General features: G+C 28.2%; 2 long non-coding RNA genes across 2 annotated transcripts in view; both read right to left on the reverse strand.

Annotated features, from left to right (window-relative positions):
* LOC126184810 (uncharacterized) overlaps nucleotides 1–18,386 on the reverse strand; it is a 39,352-nt gene extending 20,966 nt beyond the window's left edge. The window contains exon 1 of the long non-coding RNA XR_007536883.1: nucleotides 17,546–18,386. This is a non-coding gene — a long non-coding RNA (uncharacterized LOC126184810). The remainder of the gene's footprint in view (nucleotides 1–17,545) is intronic.
* Nucleotides 1–20,238, reverse strand: part of LOC126184814 (uncharacterized) — a 75,004-nt gene that overhangs the window by 46,182 nt on the left and 8,584 nt on the right. The gene's annotated exons all lie outside the window — the stretch shown is intronic.

A 20,238-nucleotide genomic window follows, 5' to 3' on the forward strand; every position in this document is an offset into this window, starting at 1 on the left:
TGGTCTGAAACGAATTAATAAATAAACCCCAGCAGTAACAAGAGTAGAAGAATGAACCAAAGCAGAAACAGGAGTAGGAGCAGCTATAGCAGCAGGAAGCCAAGAAGAAAAGGGAATTTGGGCTCTTTTAGTTATAGCTGCTAAAACAATTAATATAGTAATAAGCTTTATTTCAAAAGAATTAGAAATAAAATCATAATAATAAATGTAATTTCAACCACCAAAATTTAATATTCAAGCAATAGAAATTAAAATAGCAACATCACCAATACGATTAGAAAGTGCAGTTAATATACCCGCACTATAAGATTTCACATTTTGGTAATAAATAACTAAACAATAAGAAACTAAACCTAAACCATCCCATCCTAATAAAATTCTAATCAAATTAGGACTAATAATTAAAAAACCTATAGAAAGAATAAATATTAAAACAATAATAATAAAACGATTTATATTTTTTTCTCCCAATATATAGTCCTCTCTATAATAAATAACCAAAGCAGAAATATACATAACAAAAGACATAAAAATAAGAGACATTCAATCCAAAATTAAAGTCATAGCAACCATAGAACCATTTAAATTAAAAAGTTCTCATTCAACAAAAACTCTATAATCAATTATTAAATAATAAATACCCAAAATAAAAATTACAGTTCTAGAAAAAAATAAAGAAAAAAAAATCAAAGAACAAATAGAAAACAAATTCACGGCCTAAGATGAAAAAATTCATATCATTGATTCCACAAAACAACATTTTTAATTAAAATACTTAAGCAACCTAAACAAAAAAATACTCCACCTTTAAACAAAGAATATTTAAAGGTAATCAATGTAAAAGTAAAAGATGATATTAACGAAAATAACCAAGAGAACAAGTATAAACACCAGAATAATAATTACCATGTGGAGAATAAGAATACATGTATAAAGCTCTAAAAAAAGACAAAAAAATGAAAGAAAAAATCTAAAAGAAGATCAAGACATAATTCTATTTAATAATCTAAGTTCACCTACCAAATTTGAAGAAGGAGGAGCAGCTATATTAGAAGAGCTGAAAAGGAATCATCATAAAGCCATTCTTGGTATCAAATTAATTATACCCTTGTTAATTAATAATCTTCGTCTGCCTAAACGCTCATAAATAATATTAGATAAACAAAATAAACCAGAAGAACACAAACCATGACCAACCATTAATCCATATTAATGTTTATTTTTATATAATTGAGAAGTTGTTGTGGTCATTCGAGGGCGCGTTTTTTTTGTCACTATTTGTGTTTTTTTTCTTTTTTTTAAAAAAATCTGAATCTTTTATTTTTTCTTAATTTTAAAAATTTTTTAATTTCTTATTTTGCTTCCAAAAGTTTTATTCTTGCTTATTTATTCACTTTTTCTTTGTATTATATGCAAGTTTTGTTAAACTAAATGCTCTATTTTGCAGTAATTTGATTTAATTATCAAGTGATTTTGGATTTAGCAATTGATTTAGTATTGGCATAATTCGTGCCAGCAGCCGCAGTTATACGATTGATACAAGTGAGTATTATTGGTTTAAACAGTTGTTTATATTTTTAGGGTTAAAATATAAATTTGTAAGGTGAAATGTTAAAATTTATTTATAGTTCTTTTTATGAATCTGTGAAATTTAAATAATAAACTAGGATTAGATACCCTATTATTTTAAATGTTAATTATATTTACCAGGGTACTATTAGTTAAGGTCTTTAAACCCAAAGAATTTGGCGGTATCTCATTCCATTCAGAGGAACCTACCCCGTGATTGATAATACACGATTTACTCTACTTCATTTATTTGTTTGTATATCTCCGTTATCAGAGAATCTTTTTAGAGCTATAATTCTCAAGATTAATAATTATAAAATATTTCAGGTCAAGGTGCAGCTTATAGTTAAGAGGAGGTGGGTTACAATAGATTTTTGTTTATAACGGATTTGATGGTGAAATACTGTTAATGAAGGAGGATTTCATAGTAATTTAATTTATTTAATTTAACTGATATTGGCTCTGAGGTGTGTACACATCGCCCGTCGCTCTCATTATTGATTATTCTATTTTATTGTTTTAAGTTAGCTTCAATTTAGATGAGATAAGTCGTAACATAGTAGATGTACTGGAAAGTGTATCTAGTATGAGTTTCAAGATATAACTTATTAGTAAAGTGTTTCATTTACACTGAAAATTTTTCTGTGCAAATCAGGATATCTTGATTACTTATTTTATTATATTTATTTTTTGTTTAGTTAATTATCTAATAAAAAGAATTTTGTCGAATTTTGTCTTAGTATATTTTGTGGAATTGATTTTTTTGATTATAGTTTATTGGTAATGTAATTGTTTTATGAAATATTATTTTAAATTTTTAAAAATAGATTTTATTTATTGTACTTTTTGTATCAGGGTTTATCAGAATTTTAGTATCTATTTTACTTGTCTCGATTTGGGTTGATTAATAAATAATTTATAGTTAATGTATCATAATTATTATTAAATTATTTATAGAAATGAGATGCTAATCGTTTCCCAAGATATCTAGTTTCTTAAGAAAAAATTTAATTTTTTGAAGTTAATTGTTTTTATTTAATTTTTTAAGTATAAATATTAACTTATTTATTCTTTAAGGGATAAGCTTTGAAGTTAATAACCTATAATTTGTTTTATAAAATATAATAGTAAGCTTTAAACCAGCTATGTTTAAGATTACGTTTTAGTTCATTATTTTTTATTTTGATTTTATAATTATTTTAGGTTTTTTATTAAGATCATTTATTTAATTTTAAAATTTTTGTAATAATGATAGAATTAGTATATTTATTTGTATATAATTTTTACCTTGTGAATTTATTATAAGGAACTAGGCAAAATTGATTTCCGCCTGTTTATCAAAAACATGTCCTCTTGAAAATACTTTGAGGTCTGGCCTGCTCACTGAGCAGATTTTTAAAGAGCCGCGGTATTTTGACCGTGCAAAGGTAGCATAATCATTAGTCTCTTAATTAGTGGCTGGAATGAATGGCTTGACGAGAAATCAACTGTCTCTTAATAAATTTTTGAATTTAACTTTTGAGTCAAAAGGCTTAAATTTTTCTTTAGCACGAGAAGACCCTATAGAGCTTAACATTTTATTTTTATATAGTTTTTTGTTTGTCTTTCTATATTTAATGATGATGTTTAGTTGGGGTGACATGAAGAATAAATAAATTCTTCATTATTATATCATTTATTTATGTTTGTTGTTTTGATCCATAATTTATGATCATAAGATTAAGTTACCTTAGGGATAACAGCGTAATTGTTTTTGAGAGCTCATATCGACAAAGCAGATTGCGATGTTGGATTAAGAAAAATTTTGGGTGCAGTAGCCCAGTGATTAGGTCTGTTCGACCTTTAAATTCTTACATGATCTGAGTTCAGACCGCCGTGAGCCAGGTCGGTTTCTATCCTAAGATTATTGATTCATATTAGTATGAAAGGACCATATGGTTAAAATTTTTTTATTTTATTGATTAATATTAATTAAATTACTATTTTGACAGATTAATGTGTTGAATTTAGAATTCATTTATGTAGATTTTTTCTACAAATAGTATTGATACTTTATGATTTATGTATGTTTATTTTGAATTTTCTTTTATTAGTTATTTGTGTTTTAATTAGTGTTGCTTTATTATTTTTATTAGAACGTAAGGTTTTAGGTTACATCCAAATTCGAAAGGGCCCAAATAAAGTAGGTTTTGTAGGAATTCCTCAGCCCTTTAGTGATGCTATTAAGTTAATTTGTAAGGAGCAGCCAATTCCTATTATATCTAATTATTTACTTTATTATTTTTCTCCTGTTTTTAATTTAATAATTTCCTTGGCTGTTTGAGTAATTTTCCCTTACTTGACTTATATGTGTTCTTTTTCTTACGGATTTTTGTTTTTTTTATGTTGTACTAGATTTGGTGTTTATACTGTTATAATTGCTGGTTGGTCTTCTAATTCAAATTATTCTTTATTAGGTTCTCTTCGTTCTGTTGCTCAAACAATTTCATATGAAGTTAGTTTGGATTTAATTTTATTATCTTTAATTATTTTAATTGGTAGTTTTAACATGTTTGATTTTATAAATTACCAGCTTTATTGTTGATTTATTACTATTTCTTTTCCTTTAGCTTTAGCTTGTTTTGCTTCTTGTTTAACTGAAACTAACCGTACTCCTTTTGACTTTGCCAAAGGTGAATCTGAGTTAGTTTCAGGTTTTAATATTGAATATAGTGCAGGTGGATTTACTTTAATTTTTTTAGCTGAGTATACAAGAATTGTTTTTATAAGAATATTATTAGCTTTAATTTTTTTAGGTGGTGATTTTTATTCTTATATATTTTTTATTAAGCTTGCTGTAATGTCCTTTGGGGTTATTTGAGTTCGGGGAACATTACCACGTTTTCGTTATGATAAGTTAATGTACTTAGCTTGAAAAAGTTTTTTGCCTTTATCTTTAAATTTTTTTATTTTCTTTGTCAGTTTAAAGATTTTATTTATTTCAGTTATTTAGTGAAATTTTTTTAGAAAAGTTAATAGAAGAGTTAAACTTCTAGTTTTATGTTTTCAAAACATATGCTTTTCCTAAGCTAGTTAACTTATTATTCCTTAATTAGTTTATCTCATGTGTTTGCAATATGTACATTAATTAAGAAGTATGTAAAGTAGATAACTGTTAAGATTTGTCCTGTTATAATGTAAGGTTCTTCAACAGGTCGTTTACCAATTCATGTTAATAAGCATACAACAACAACTATAATTCAGAATAAAGTTTGATTAATAGGAAAGAGTTGAATACCTCGAAATGGTGTTTTATTATAAAATGGTAAAATTATTAAGATTCTAATTGATAAGAATAGTGCAATAACACCCCCTAGCTTATTAGGGATTGATCGTAGAATTGCATATGCAAATAAGAAATATCATTCTGGTTGGATATGGACGGGAGTTACTAATGGGTTAGCAGGTACAAAATTATCTGGATCCCCTAGAAGGTAAGGATTAATCAAGCATAATATAATTAATAATGATGTTATTAATACAAATGTAATAGAGTCCTTGAAAGTAAAGTATGGGTGAAACGGGATATTTTCAATATCTCCATTTAGTCCTAAAGGGTTATTAGACCCTGTTTGGTGGAGGAAAAATAAATGAATTGCTGCCATGGCAGCAATAATAAACGGTAGTACAAAATGGAATGTAAAGAATCGGTTTAATGTTGCATTATCAACAGCAAACCCTCCTCATACCCATTGAACTAAATCTGTTCCTAAATATGGAATTGCTGATAATAAATTAGTAATTACTGTCGCACCTCAGAATGATATTTGACCTCAAGGTAAAACATATCCTATAAATGCGGTTGCTATAACTAAGAATAGAATTACTGTACCTATTATTCAAGTGTGCATGTATATGTAGGATCCGTAGTAAATTCCTCGTCCTACATGTAAATAAATACAAATTAAAAATATAGAAGCTCCATTTGCGTGTAAGGTTCGAATAATTCAACCATTATTTACGTCTCGGCAGATGTGAACTACACTACTAAACGCTATTTCAATACTTGATGTATAATGTATAGCTAAAAATAGTCCGGTTACAACTTGAATTACTAAACATAGTCCTAGTAGGGACCCAAAATTTCATCAAAATGAAATATTTGTTGGTGCAGGTAAATCAACTAAAGAGTTATTAATGATTTTAATTAAAGGATGTCTTAATCATAAGGGTTTATTCATTAGTAAATTATCTTATTTTGCGAATAGGCCCCTGGTTAATATTGGTGATTTTAACAACTGCTAATAGTGCCAAAAATAAATAAATTATTATTATTATTGTAATAATAAATGTTGGTCTATTATATAGTTTTTCTAAAGATATTGTTATTTCTTGATAATTGATTGAGTTATCAATATTTATAGTTTCAGTATTTTTGAAAAAGTCTATAAATATTGTTATATCTAGAATAATTAATATTGATATAATAAATACTCATATAGTTAAGGTAATAATTATTGTAATTGATTTAGGTTGAAATATTTCGTTTGATGCAATTCTCGTAATATAAATAAATAGAACTAATATACCACCAAGAAACGTTAAAAATAAAATATATGATAATCAATACCTTTCCATTATTGTTCCTGTTATTAGCCCGACTAAAAAAGTTTGTAGGATAATGAAAAGCATTATTGATATTGGGTGTCTTAATTTAATACAATTAATATTTATTACGTTTGATAGTGATATAATTATTATTTTGATAATTTCAGGGGTTAGTTTATTAAAATATCGGTTTTGGGGACCGATGATGGAAAGCTTTTCCACCTCTGAAGTTTTAAAAGTGGGGGCTGAACTTATTTCCGGTTTACAAGACCGGCATTTTTTTTAAACTATTAAAACTAATGTTTATATTCTCTGTCTTTACTTCTTTATTGATTTATTTTGCTGGTGTTTATGTTTTTTCCTCTAAACGTAAGCATCTATTAATGGTTCTTTTGAGATTAGAATATATTGTTCTTTCTTTATTTATATTAATTATTGTTTTTCTTATTGAGTTTGATTATGATTATTTTTTTCGTGTTATTTTTTTGGTTTTTTCTGTTTGTGAAGGTGCTTTAGGTCTTTCTATTTTAGTTTCAATAATTCGTTCTCATGGGAATGATTTTTTAATTCTTTTGGTCTATCTTTATGTTAAAGTATTTATTTATAACTATTTTTTTGATTCCTCTTTGTTTGGTTAATAATTGTTGATGATTGGTTCATTCTTTAATGTTTATGTCTAGTTTTGTTTTTATAGTTTGTGTTTATTCATATGCGGATTTGAATATGATTAGATATTATTTTGGTATTGATTATTTTTCTTTTAGTTTGATTTTGGTTAGTTTTTGAATTTGTTCTTTAATAATTACTGCTAGAGGTTCAGTTTATTTAAGTTCTTATCATTCTAATTTTTTTGTCTTTATAGTCTTAATTTTAATGATTATGCTTTATTGTTCTTTTGCTAGATTGAGTCTTCTTTCTTTTTATATTTTTTTTAGGCTAGATTAGTTCGTACTTTACTTTTGATTTTAGGTTGAGGTTATCAACCTGAACGTTTACAGGCTGGAGTTTATTTAATTTTTTATACTCTGGTTGCTAGATTGCCTTTATTATTAGTTTTATTTAGGGTTTGTGATTTTTCTATTACTTTGTATTTTCCTTTATTGGTTGATTTTGGTTCTTATTATTTTATATTTTATGTGTTTATAATTCTTGCCTTTTTAGTTAAGATGCCGATATTTTTGGTTCATTTATGGCTTCCTAAGGTTCATGTTGAGGCCCCTATTTCAGGTAGAATGATTGTTGCTGGTGTTTTATTTAAGTTAGGTGGTTATGTTATTTTTCGTGTTATGAAGGTTATTTCTTATTTGGGTTTAAAGTTTAATTATTTTTGATTGTCTTTAGGCTTATGTGGTGGGGTTATTGTTAGATTTATTTGTTTTCGTCAGGTTGATTTAAAGTCTTTAATTGCATACTCTTCTGTTGCTCATATAAGTATAGTTATTAGAGGACTGATGACTATGAATTGATGGGGTTGTATAGGTTCTCTTTCTTTAATGGTTGGTCATGGTTTGTGTTCTTCTGGTTTATTTTGTTTATCTAATATTATTTATGAGCGTTTAGGTAGACGAAGATTATTAATTAACAAGGGTATGATTAATTTGATACGAAGAATGGCTTTATGATGATTCCTTTTGAGCTCTTCTAATATAGCTTCTCTTCCTTCTTTAAATTTGGTAGGTGAATTTAACCGCTAATATAAAAAGTTAGCAGCTTTCATATTGACTTCACATTTCCTTAATTGGAACTTTATATTTCAATTATATTATTAACAGTAATACGCCTCTTTTTGGCTTCAATTAATAAGAATAAGGGTATTTTATTTACCAACCTTCCAGGTCGAAACTGACTGCAATATTTCGCTTCTTATTCTATTTAAGGTTGATTGATTATATCAATACTTTTTGAATGCAACCGAAATGTTATAGTTAACTACTACCCTTTATTCTGCTCATTGTAAGGCTCCTTGATTTCATTCATGGTAGTGTCCTCCTAGTAATACTATAATAAAAAATATTGTTGATATTGTTCAGATTATAATATCTGAAGTTTTAAAAATAATTACAATTGGAAGGATTAGTGCGATTTCTACGTCAAAAATTAAGAAAATTACTGCAATTAAGAAGAATCGAAGTGAGAAGGGTATTCGTGCTGATCTTTTTGGGTCAAATCCACACTCAAATGGTGATCTTTTTTCTCGGTCATTAATTAATTTTTTTGATAGTGTTGTTGCAAGGATTATAACAATTATTGGAATAATAAATCTAATAAAAATTCTTGTAGATAAAATTAGGATTGTTTTTCTTGATTAATATCCAGCTTTTTGATTGGAAGTCAAATGTACTATTTATACTAGAAAAACAATTATCTACGTCATCAATAAATAGAGATGTATAAGAATAATCACACTACATCTACAATGGTCAATATCATGCTGCTGCTTCAAATCCAAAGTGGTGTCTTGGTGAGAATTGGTTTATTGAATGTCGAAGTAGACATGTTGATAAGAAGATTGTTCCGATAATTACATGTAGCCCATGGAATCCTGTTGCAACAAAGAATGTTGATCCATAAACTGCGTCTGCAATGGTGAAGGGTGCTTCTCAATACTCATATGCTTGAAGTATAGTGAAGTATAGTCCTAGTAATACTGTGAAGAATAGTCCATGTAATGCTTGAGTATGATTAGATACTATTAAACTATGATGTGCTCATGTTACTGTTACTCCTGATGCTAAAAGAATAGCTGTATTAAGTAATGGAATTTGTATAGGATTAAAAGGTTGGATTCCTATTGGAGGTCATAATATTCCTAGTTCAATAGTAGGTGCTAGTCTTCTTCTAAAAAAGCTCAGAAAAATGAAACGAAGAATAGTACTTCTGATGCAATAAATAAAATTATCCCTCATCGTAATCCAATTGATACAAAACCTGTATAAAGTCCTTGGTATGTTCCTTCTCGTACTACATCTCATCATCATTGGATTATAGTTAGTAAGGTAATTCCAAATCCAATTATGAATAAATTAGTGTTAAATAGGTGAAATCATTTTGCTAATCCTGATACTAAAACTATTGCTCCAATTGCTCCTGTTAATGGTCAAGGCCTGTAATCTACTAAGTGGAATGGGTAGTTTGAGTGAGTTGTTAACATAGGTTTAGTATACTTCTCTAGAGTATGAAGTTCTTAAAATTGAGAAAACATAAGCTTGAATTATTGCTACTGCTGATTCTAGAATTAATAGAAGTATTTGTCCAATAATTAATAGTGAAATTAAGTTTATTGCTATAGATGGTCCTGTATTTCCTAGTAATGTTAATAGTAAGTGTCCTGCAATTATATTTGCTGCTATTCGTACTGCTAATGTACCCGGTCGAATGACATTTCTAATTGTTTCAATTAATACAATAATTGATATTAATGCAGGTGGTATTCCTTGAGGAACAAGGTGTGCAAATATATGATTGGTATGATTAATTCATCCAAATAACATAAATCTTAATCATATAGGTAGAGCGATTGCAAATGTTAATGCTAAATGTCTTGTTCTAGTAAAAATGTAACGGAATAATCCTATGAAATTATTAAATAGTATTATAATAAAGATTGAAATGAAGATGAATGTTGTTCCATTAAATGATTTTGGTCCTAGTAATGTTTTAAATTCATTGTGTAAGGTTAAGTTTAGTTTATTTCAAATAAAATTAATTCGTGATGGTGTAAGTCAAAACGTTGATGGGATTAATAATAATCCTAAGAATGTTCTAGTTCAATTTAAAGATAAATTGAAGATATTAGTTGATGGGTCAAATGTTGGAAATAAATTTGTTATCATTTTCAATTTAAGTTTTTTATATCAATTGTTCTTTTTTCTGGTCTTTTAATAAGATTTGGTATAAATGAAAAAAAGTTTATTTGATTAAATAAAATTAATGTAGCCGAAAATATAATGAATAGGGAGAATCATATGAGAGGGGATATTTGAGGGATTTGGATTAAATTTCCCCATCAGAAGTAGTCATTAATTTACTATTTTTTGGTTTAAGAGACCATTACTTACTTTCAGTCATCTGATGTATTTCAAGGTGTACTAATTGTTTAGTTATTTTAGATTGACACTCTAATGTTATATATTTTAACTAACTCCTTAGATTATCTTAGATAATCACTTGATAAATAAGTTTACTGAAGTTCTTTCAATTACAATTGGTATGAATCTGTGGTTTGCTCCACAGATTTCTGAGCATTGTCCAAAGAACAATCCAGGTCGGTTTATTGTAAATGTTCCTTGGTTTAGTCGACCTGGCGTTGCGTCAATTTTAACCCCTAATGCAGGTACTGCTCATGAGTGTAGAACGTCTGATGCTCTTCCGTATTTATTGGTAGAATTGTTCGGTTATCTACATCTAGGAATCGAAATCCGTCATTTTCTAGGTCTTGTTCTGGTGTTATATAAGTGTCAAATTCTACATCTATAAAGTCTGAATATTCATATCTTCAGTATCATTGTCGTCCAATTGTTTTAATAGTGATTATTGCATCTACTGAATCATCAAGTAAATCTAGTAGTTGTAATAATGGGAGTGCAATGAAAATTAGTGTAATTGCTGGCAGTGCTGTTCAGATTGTTTCAATTAAATGTCCGTGAAGTATGTTTCGGTTTGTATAGGCAATAAATAATATATAACTTAGAGCATAACCTACAATTACTGTAATTAATAATAATACAACTATAGTATGATCATGGAAGAATGATAGTTGCTCCATTAATGGGGAAGCTCCATCTTGAAGGGATAAATTTGATCATGTTGCCATTAATAAATTTTCTAATAAAAGGTCAAACCTTTATTTGTAGAGCTTAAATCTACTGCACTAATCTGCCATATTAGAATCTAGAAATTAATGGTAGTTCTGAGTAGCTGTGTTCTGCAGGCGGGTTATTTTGTAATCATTCTGTTGATCTTCTTATATTAGCTCTAAATATGATTGCTCGGTTTGTAACCATGCTTTCTGATATAATTACAATAAATATAATGATTCCTACAATAGAAATTGTAGATCCAATTCTTGACACTACATTTCATGATGTATATGCATCTGGATAAGCTGAATATCGTCGTGGTATTCCTGCTAGTCCTAGGAAGTGTTGAGGGAAGAATGTTAAGTTTACCCCAAAAAATATAATTGTAAATTGGATTTTTAATCATGTATTATTTATAGTTAATCCTGTAAATAATGGGTATCATTGAATAACACCTCCTATGATTGCAAATACTGCTCCTATAGATAATACGTAATGGAAGTGGGCTACTACATAATATGTATCGTGTAATACGATGTCAAGTGATGAGTTTGCTAATACTAACCCTGTTAGTCCACCAATTGTGAATAGAAAAATAAATCCTAAAGCTCATAATAGTGGTGGATTGAATTTGAATTTAGTTCCATATAGTGTAGCTAATCATCTGAATACCTTAATTCATGTAGGTACAGCAATAATTATTGTTGCTGGTGTAAAGTAAGCTCGTGTGTCAACGTCTATTCCTACTGTAAATATGTGGTGTGCTCATACAATAAATCCTATTAGTCCAATTGATAATATAGCATAAATTATACCTAGTGTTCCAAATGATTCAATTTTTCCTCTTTCTTGACATACAATGTGAGAGGTAATTCCAAATCCTGGAAGAATTAAAATGTAAACTTCTGGGTGCCCAAAGAATCAAAATAAGTGTTGATATAGAATTGGGTCACCTCCTCCCGCAGGGTCAAAGAATGATGTATTTAAGTTTCGATCTGTTAGTAGTATAGTAATCGCTCCTGCTAATACTGGAAGCGACAAAAGGAGGAGAAGAGCTGTAATAGCTACGGATCATACAAATAAAGGTGTTTGATCTAGAGTTATACTTTCTGATCGTATATTAATTGCTGTTTTAATGAAGTTTACTGCACCAAGAATAGATGATACACCTGCTAAGTGAAGTGAGAAAATAGCCAGGTCTACAGATGCTCCTCCATGTGCGATAGCTCCTGCAAGAGGGGGGTAAACTGTTCACCCTGTACCAGCACCACTATCTACTATAGAAGATGTAAGAAGAAGGGTTAGTGAAGGTGGTAATAATCAAAAACTTATATTATTTATTCGTGGGAATGCCATATCTGGTGCACCAATTATTAATGGTACGAGCCAATTACCAAATCCACCAATTATAATAGGTATTACTATAAAAAAAATTATTACAAATGCGTGTGCTGTAATAATAACATTATAGATTTGGTCATCTCCAATTAGAGATCCTGGTTGGCCGAGTTCAGCATGAATAAGTATTCTTATTGGTGTTCCTACTATTCCTGCTCACGCTCCAAATAAGATGTATAAAGTACCAATATCCTTATGGTTTGTTGAGAATAATCATTTTTGCGGTAAGATGGCTGAATTTAAGGTGGTAGACTGTAAATCTACTTATGAGATGTTTCTCTCTTACCATGATGTTTAGGCCTTATATTCAAATGTGATTCTAGACTGCAATTATAGAGGTGTGAAATTTTACTAAGGCCTAAAAGATTATTCTTTTAATTATAACTTTGAAGGTTATTAGTTTAGTTAACTTAAGTCCTTAGTATAATGAGATTAAGGTTGATGTTGAGATTAATCCTATTGTTGAAATTATTACTGTTATAGGGAGAATAATTCTTGATTTTTGAGACTTTATTTTTATAGATCATGAATTTTCTGTGTATGACATAATTAGGGCTGAGAATCTAATACGTATATAATAATAAAGTGTACCATATTTACTCGAATCTAAGCCGCACTTTTTTCCCGGTTTTCGTAATCCAAAAAACCGCCTGCGGCTTAGAATCGAGTGCAAAGCAAGCGGAAGTTATGAAAAATGTTGGTACATGCCGCCAAAACTAACTTCTGCCATCGAATATATGTAGCGCTACGCAGCATGCTCTGTAGGCCAAAACCTCTGCATCAGTAAATAAATTTAAAAAAAAAAGTTGAAGACGAGCTTTTTTCCTCCGCCGCGAGTTTCGACCACTGCATTTTCATACATTATCCAACGAAGTAAATACAAATTCCGTATTGTTCATCTTCGAATGTAGCACAATTTCAGTGTACTACGAAAATCTGACTGGCAAGACTGTATGGGATGTTCGTCAATATGGCCAACTCTACGTTCTGAATGTTTTCCTATGTTTGAGAAGAGATGGTTGCTAATAGGAACCTGATGAAATTTGAATCACATACAGTATTCTCTTCACCATAAGACTAATACGAATATAAACATTTTGCCATGTATTCTTTCGTGTTTGCTGCTAACTCATTTAAATCCTGTCTGCCAAATAAACTACGAAACTAGAGTGAGACAACAGCAAATGCGGAAGAATATACATATCGTGTCATGTTTATATTCGTATTATTCTTATGCCTAATAGTGATACAGTCAGAAATGAAGCACGGCAAGTGACTAGATTTTTAAATCTAAGATGACTCTAATTTCTGTGCAGAATTTGATGAATAAAGAAGCGGCCGCAAAGCTTTTCAAACAGAGAAAAATTTTCGCCCAACTCTCGTTCAAAACATGTTCTATCATATGCAGTCTATTATTTGATTCTTGTTGATCATTATCAAAGAAAGCAGCAGTGTAAGTAACAACAAATAGCAGTCTCTTGCCATTGTTTCACTAATGAGACGATTCCTCTCTTTTTTTTTAATTGTACGCGGCGGTAGCGCGCACAAAAGCAAGCCATGCCGTGAGCTGCGACAGGCCGTAAACACGCACTATCAGAATGCGACAAACAATGCATGACACAGTGCAGTAATGCATTTTCAGCTTAAGAGTGACGCAAACACCTATAACAATGAAAACGGCACTTATCAGATCAAAGCAAAATAAGCAATCGATTCAAACCAGACGAAGCACGTGAAAAAGGAAGGGCACCCATATAAATACGGATGGAGCGCCTGACGCATAGCAATAGCTACGTGGTAAAGCTTAACTGCTAAGCTTACGACTCGAACCAAACTACTGTAGCTGTATCATCATTCATTCGACCTAAATGGTTTCTCATATTACAATGGACCAACTTTGTTTCGATTTGAAGGTGCGGCCTACAACTTTTCTCTCCCCTTGAATTTCGAGTCTCAAATTTCAGGTGCGGCTTAGATTCGGGTAATTTTTTTTTCCTGTATTTCGAGTCTCATTTTTCAGGTGCGGCTTAGATTCGAGTGCGGCTTAGATTCGAGTAAATACGGTAATTGTAGTTAATACAACCATAATGGTTATAATAGTTGTTATGTTATTTTCTATTAAAGATTGTATTACAATTCATTTTGGTAGAAATCCAAGGAATGGTGGCAAACCACCTAGGGATAGAAGAGATAAAAATATTATGAATTTAATTTCAGTTTTTATATTTCTGGCTGAATAAATTTGGTTTATAAAAAATAGATTTATTTGCTTAAATAATAAGACCATAATTAATCTTAATAGAGAGTAAATAATAAAGTATAGTTCTCAGATGTTTTCTCTAACTGTTAGAGATCTAATTATTCACCCTAAATGTCTAATTGAGGAATATGCTAGAAGTTGTCGTAGAGATGTTTGATTTAAACCACCTATTGCCCCAATAATAATTCTTACAATGATAATTGTTCAAACGAAAGTTCTTAATTGAATACAATAAGATAACACCATTATTGGGGCAATTTTTTATCATGTTATTAGTGTTAAACAGTTATTTCATCTTGAAGCTCCTATTACTTCTGGAAATCAGAAATGGAAAGGTGCAGCCCCGATCTTTAATAATAATCTAGATCTGATTATTATTGATGGAATAAATTCTGTTTCTTATCCTATTGGATATTTTATTTGAATCAGCAAAATTGAAAATAATAGTATTGTCGATGCTATTGCTTGGACAATAAAATATTTAATTGATGATTCATTTATTATTATATTTTTATTTCTTGTTAGGAGCGGAATAAATGAAAGTAAGTTGATCTCAAGTCCTATTCAAACTCCAAATCAGGAGTTTGATGAAATGGACAGGATCGTTCCTATCATTAATGTTGATAGGAAGAGAAGTTTTGTAGAGTTGTTGGTCATTAAAAAGGAAAGGATTGATACCTCTATAAATGGGGTATGAACCCATTAGCTTGTTTAGCTTACATTTTTGCATTAAGGTGTATGATGCACATTAGTTTTTGATACTAAAGGAGGTAGTTTAATTCTGTCTTATGTAATTTTTAATGAAGGTAATTTTTATTTACTTGATTTACCCTATCAAGGTAACCCTTTAATCAGGCACTTCATTTTTTTAAATTTAATATATATTAAAAATTTTTTTTGAAAATTTGTTTATGTATTATTTTGGTTATTTCTAATTAATTTATCTCGGTTCGGATAATTTGAGCATATATTATATATTTAATACAATAAATAATTTATATTAATATATTACATTTAATTAAATTTAAATACTTATAATGTTATTTTATTATTATTAAGTGATTATTTTAATACATTTATTTACCTTGGATTATAGCTACTTATGTTTTTAGCTTAAAAGAAATTATTATATTATAAATTATATAATAATATGTAAATAAATATTAAATATTATTATAATTGGATATAAAAAATATAATCTAATACAATAAATATAAAATATTATATTAATATAAATAATTATATTAATTATAATAATATAATTATATATATTTTCTATAATTAAATTATTTAATTAATTAATATTTAAGTTAACTTAATATAAAGTTAATTTTATATTAATAACATAACACATTAGTTTACATAATTGTATAAAATATATTTATTATATTATTTAATCTTTCTTTATTATTAGTGAAAAGAAAGATTAAATAAGAAAGAATATAATACTATTATTGGTATACATGTTCCATATTAATCTTTATTTATATATAATAGAGAATTTGTTGTGGTCATTCGAGGGCGCGTTTCTTTTTTTTTATTGTCACTATTTGTGTTTTTTTTCTTTTTTTTCTTTAAATATTGGAATCTTTTATTTTTTCTTAATTTTAAAAATTTTTGAATTTCTTATTTTGTTTCCAAAAGTTTTATTCTTGCTTATTTATTCACTTTTTCTTTGTATTATATGTAAGTTTTTTAAACTAAATGTTCTATTTTGCAGTAATTTGATTTAATTATCAAGTGATTTTGGATTAGCAATTGATTTAGTATCGGCATAATTCGTGCCAGCATCCGCGGTTATACGATTGATACAAGAGAATATTATTGGTTAAAACAGTTGTTTATATTTTTAGGGTTAAAATATAAATTTGTAAGGTGAAATGTTAAAATTTATTTATAGCTCTTTTTATGAATCTGTGAAATTTAAATAATAAACTAGGATTAGATACCCTATTATTTTAAATGTTAATTATATTTACCAGGGTACTATTAGTTAAGGTCTTTAAACCCAAAGAATTTGGCGGTATCTCATTCCATTCAGAGGAACCTACCCCGCGACTGATAATACACGATTTACTCTACTTGATTTATTTGTTTGTATATCTCCGTTATCAGAGAATCTTTTTAGAGTTATAATTCTCAAGATTTATAATTATAAAATATTTCAGGTCAAGGTGCAGCTTATAGTTAAGAGGAGGTGGGTTACAATAGATTTTTGTTTATAACGGATTTGATGGTGAAATACTGTTAATGAAGGAGGATTTGATAGTAATTTAATTTAACTGATATTGGCTCTGAGGTGTGTACACATCGCCCGTCGCTCTCATTATTGATTATTTTATTTTATTGTTTTAATTTAGCTTCAATTTAGATGAGATAAGTCGTAACATAGTAGATATACTGGAAAGTGTATCTAGTAAGAGTTTCAAGATATAACTTATTAGTAAAGTGTTTCATTTACACTGAAAATTTTTCTGTGCAAATCAGGATATCTTGATTAATTATTTTATTATATTTATTTTTTGTTTATTTAATTATTTAATAAAAATAATTTTGTCGAATTTTGCCTTAGTATATTTTGTAGAATAGATTTTTTAGATTATAATTTATTGGTAATGTAATTGTTTTATGAAATATTATTTTAAATTTTTAAAATTAGATTTTATTTATTGTACATTTTGTATCAGGGTTTATCAAAATTTTAGTATTTATTTTACTTGTCTCGATTTTGGTTGATTTAGAAATAATTTATAGTTAATGTATCATAATTATTATTAAATTATTTATAGAAATGAGATGTTAATCGTTTCCCAAGATATCTAGTTTCTTAATAAAAAATTTACTTTTTTGAAGTTAATTGTTTTTATTTAATTTTTTAAGTATAAATATTAACTTATTTATTCTTTAAGGGATAAGCTTTGTAGTTAATAACCTATAATTTGTTTTATAAAATATAATAGTAAGCTTTAAACCAGCTATCTTTAAGATTACGTTTTAGTTCATTATTTTTTATTTTGATTTTATAATTATTTTAGGTTTTTTATTAAGATTATTTATTTAATTTTAAAATTTTTGTAATAATGATAGAATTAGTATATTTATTTGTATATAATTTTTACCTTGTGAATTTATTACAAGGAACTAGGCAAAATTGATTTCCGCCTGTTTATCAAAAACATGTCCTCTTGAAAATACTTTGAGGTCTGGCCTGCTCACTGAGCAGATTTTTAAAGAGCCGCGGTATTTTGACCGTGCATAGATAGCATAATCATTAGTCTCTTAATTAGTGGCTGGAATGAATGGCTTGACGAGAAATCAACTGTCTCTAAATAAATTTTTGAATTTAACTTTTGAGTCAAAAGCTTAAACTTTTCTTTAGGATGAGAAGACCCTATAGAGCTTAACATTTTATTTTTATATAGTTTTTTGTTTGTCTTTCTATATTTAATGATGATGTTTTGTTGGGGTGACATGAAGAATAAATAAACTCTTCATTATTATATCATTTATTTATATTTGTTGTTTTGATCCATAATTTATGATCATAAGATTAAGTTACCTTAGGGATAACAGCGTAATTGTTTTTGAGAGCTCATATCGACAAAGCAGATTGCGACCTCGATGTTGGATTAAGAAAAATTTTGGGTGCAGTAGCCCAGTGATTAGGTCTGTTCGACCTTTAAATTCTTACATGATCTGAGTTCAGACCGGCGTGAGCCAGGTCGGTTTCTATCCTAAGATTATTGATTCATATTAGTACGAAAGGACCATATGGTTAAAATATTTTTTATTTTATTGATTAATATTAATTAAATTACTATTTTGACAGATTAATGTGTTGAATTTAGAATTCATTTATGTAGATTTTTTCTACAAATAGTACTGATACTTTATGATTTATTTATGTTTATTTTGAATTTTCTTTTATTAGTTATTTGTGTTTTAATTAGTGTTGCTTTCTTAACTTTATTAGAGCGTAAGGTTTTAGGTTACATCCAAATTCGAAAGGGCCCAAATAAAGTAGGTTTTGTAGGAATTCCTCAGCTCTTTAGTGATGCTATTAAGTTAATTTGTAAGGAGCAGCCAATTCCTATTATATCTAATTATTTACTTTATTATTTTTCTCCTGTTTTTATTTTAATAATTTCCTTGGCTGTTTGAGTAATTTTCCCTTACTTGACTTATATGTGTTCTTTTTCTTATGGATTTTTGTTTTTTTTTATGTTGTACTAGATTCGGTGTTTATACTGTTATACTTGCTGGTTGGTCTTCTAATTCAAATTATTCTTTATTAGGTTCTCTTCGTTCTGTTGCTCAAACAATTTCATATGAAGTTAGTTTGGCTTTAATTTTATTATCTTTAATTATTTTAATTGGTAGTTTTAACATGTTTGATTTTATAAATTACCAGCTTTATTGTTGATTTATTATTATTTATTTTCCTTTAGCTTTAGCTTGTTTTGCTTCTTGTTTAGCTGAAACTAACCGTACTCCTTTTGACTTTGCCGAAGGTGAATCTGAGTTAGTTTCAGGTTTTAATATTGAATATGGTGCAGGTGGTTTTACTTTAATTTTTTTAGCTGAGTATACTAGAATTGTTTTTATAAGAATATTATTAGCTTTAATTTTTTTAGGTGGTGATTTTTATTCTTTTATATTTTTTATTAAGCTTGCTGTAATGTCCTTTGGGTTTATTTGATTTCGGGGAACATTACCACGTTTTCGTTATGATAAGTTAATATACTTAGCTTGAAAAAGTTTTTTGCCTTTATCTTTAAATTTTTTTATTTTCTTTGTCGGTTTAAAGATTTTATTTATGTCATTTATGTAGTGAAATTTTTTAAGAAAAGTTAATAGAAGAGTTAAACTTCTAGTTTTATGTTTTCAAAACATATGCTTTTCCTAAGCTAATTAACTTATTATTCCTTAATTATTTTATCTCATGCGTTTGCAATATGTACATTAATTAAGAAGTATGTAAAGTAGATAATTGTTAAGATTTGTCCTGTTATAATGTAATGTTCTTCAACAGGTCGTTTACCAATTCATGTTAATAAGCATACAACTACTATAATTCAGAATAAAATTTGATTAATAGGATAGAATTGAATACCTCGAAATGGTGTTTTATTATAAAATGGTAAAATTATTAAGATTCTAATTGATAAGAATAGTGCAATAACACCCCCTAGCTTATTAGGGATTGATCGTAGAATTGCATATGCAAATAAGAAATATCATTTTGGTTGGATATGGACGGGAGTTACTAATCGGTTAGCAGGTACAAAATTATCTGGATCCCCTAGAAGGTAAGGATTAATCAAGCATAATATAATTAATAATGATGTTATTCATACAAATGTAATAGAGTCCTTGAAAGTAAAGTATGGGTGAAACGGGATTTTTTCAATATCTCCATTTAGTCCTAAAGGGTTATTAGACCCTGTTTGGTGGAGGAAAAATAAATGAATTGCTGCCATGGCAGCAATAATAAACGGTAGTACAAAATGGAATGTAAAGAATCGGTTTAATGTTGCATTATCAACAGCAAACCCTCCTCATACCCATTGAACTAAATCTGTTCCTAAATATGGAATTGCTGATAATAAATTAGTAATTACTGTC

This window comes from Schistocerca cancellata, chromosome 4, assembly GCF_023864275.1.
Source record: "Schistocerca cancellata isolate TAMUIC-IGC-003103 chromosome 4, iqSchCanc2.1, whole genome shotgun sequence".
Lineage (NCBI taxonomy): Eukaryota > Metazoa > Arthropoda > Insecta > Orthoptera > Acrididae > Schistocerca > Schistocerca cancellata.